Source organism: Bufo bufo, chromosome 6, assembly GCF_905171765.1.
Source record: "Bufo bufo chromosome 6, aBufBuf1.1, whole genome shotgun sequence".
Lineage (NCBI taxonomy): Eukaryota > Metazoa > Chordata > Amphibia > Anura > Bufonidae > Bufo > Bufo bufo.
Window position 1 is genome coordinate 95,047,506 of NC_053394.1, and position 2,459 is coordinate 95,049,964.

Here is a 2,459-nt window from a genome sequence, read left to right on the forward strand (position 1 = left end):
CATAATGTGGGTTCACTGGGTCACTGTTTTCACCTAGGGCTAAACCAGGGTGTGGAGTCTTGGAAACGTCACCCTTAACACCCACAAGGGAGTACAGACTGGTTAATAATGCAAAGTCCCTAAAAAAGCCTAAGGCTAATTTCACACACGGGAGTTTTCCATCCAAATGTGTTCCATTTTGTGAACTGACAGCATTCGTAGTGAACCCTGACCCATTCATTCGAAGAGGTATATGTACATGAGCATTATTTTTCACTGACCATCTGTCCGTTCAAGAAAAATCGCAGTATGTATGTTCATCTTCATCCGTTTTTCACACAGGGCCAGTCCATGCAAGTCAATGGATCACAGAAAAAAGCTGACAGTACATGCATGGCATCTGGATGCAGTCTATTTTTCACTGATGGTTGCGAGGAGATGCTGTGCATTATATTTCAGTTTCTCTCTATGAGAGTGAAAAACGGATGTAAAATGGATGTAATCCTGACACTGAATGCAATTGCAGACAAAGCTGATTCAACTTGTGTGCAACACCATCAGTTTTTCACTGAACAGACCCTGACACGTTCCGTATCGCTCATGTGAAAGAGACACAAGTTGACTGGAATGCGCAGGGGTCATCTCTGCTTCATAGAAAGCCAAAGCAGAGGCTTTGCGCATGTGCCGATCCTGGGTGCAATGGCACAGGCATGAGATTACAGGGTCAGGTGAGATGCTGTCACGACTGTGACTGATCCAGACAGGTCTGGGAGGAGAAGGTCGCAGCGACTTGCTACTCGCGATAGCTTGTGAGTTCGCTCCATGGTTCAGGGTATGTCATCCGGGTTTTGCCTTGTGAACCTATTTGTCCTGACTGGGAGTTTGTAGGCATCCTTCTCAGGTGAGTCCTTACTTCCAGTTCTATTCTGACCTTTGAAGGAGATCGTTTGATGGTGTTGCTGTGGAGCTCTTGTCCGGCGTGGACTGTCGTGATTGGGATCGCCTTCTCTGCTCGTGACTGGATAAGTTTATCTCTGCTATAGTTTGTTTGTTGCTGTCTTCCCCTGCTGTTCTCCTAGACATGAGTGATGGTGACTAGTGCTCCCATCGGCCTTTCCCCACTCTAGGCTTGTTAGGGTGACTGAGGGTTTAGGCATCCTGCTCGCCGCACGGGTTCACACCCCGTCTAGGGTATCAGGGCAGACAGGTGCCAGCTTAGGGTTAGTCAGGGGTGGCCATACTATTCCCATCCGTAGATAAGGGTCCCCCTTCCCCTCCGTCTGGTGCGACACGACTGCTGCTGGGACAGTATATCTGGCCTTTTAAAAAAAAAAAAAAAAAAAAAAAGTGACATTTCTTTTCTTTTTTTTTTTTTTTTGCTTGCTGTTTTGCTTTGTATTTTTCTGTTCCACTATGGATCCGGTTACGGTTTTGGCGAAACAATTACAGGGATTATCCCTTGAAGTGGCAGGATTAAAAGCAACAGTGCTGCAGCAGCAGCAGCCATCCTTGGGTTCCACCGTTGCTACGGGAAACCAAGGTACTCCTGAGCCAAAAGTGGCTTTACCTGATAGGTTCTCATGAGGGAGAGACCAATTTGTAACCTTCAGAGAAGCTTGCAAATTGTTCTTCAGGTTACGCCCTAGATCCTCCGGCGGTGAGGAACAACGAGTGGGCATTGTAATTTCTCTCCTGCAAGGAGATCCGCAGGCTTGGGCTTTCTCCCTACCATCAGACTCTCTGGCCTTACGATCAGTGGAGGAGTTTTTTGAAGCCCTGGGTCTCGTATATGATGACCCGGACAGGGTCTCACTGGCTGAGTCTAAGCTACGTAGACTTCGGCAAGAGAACCGGTCTGCTGAACTATATTGTTCCAAATTCCGTAGGTGGGCTACTGATACGTTATGGAACGACTCGGCCCTTAGGAGTCAGTTCTGCCAGGGGTTGTCTGAAAGATTAAAAGACGCGCTGGCGGTATACGAGGTCCCTGGGTCTCTGGAGGCTGCTATGTCTCTGTCCATAAGAATCGACAGACGACTCAGGGAGAGACTATTAAATTTTACGGAGGCCTCTATAGGGCAGGGATCGGTTTGTTATGATCCAGTCGAACCAATGCAAATAGGGGGCGCCACTAGACGGGTGAATCCTCCTAAGTTCCGCCGTAGGTCAGAGGTTTGTTTTCGTTGTGGGGGGAGGGGTCATTTTGTAAAGGTTTGTCCCTCAGAACCCAAGAGACCACAAACAAAGGAGCCGCCGGAAAACTAGAGTCCCCAGATTGTGCGGAGGATAACAGTCTGGGCGTATTCGTTTCCTCCATACGCATGTCTCAGTTTTTGTTGTCCGCTACCGTTGAGGCGGGCAATAAGACTGAGATCTGTTCCGTCTTTTTGGACAGTGGGGCGGGGGTCAACTTGGTGGATTCACGGTTTGCTCAGGCTCTGGGTTTTACTCCGGAACCGATACGCAGAACTATTCCTGTT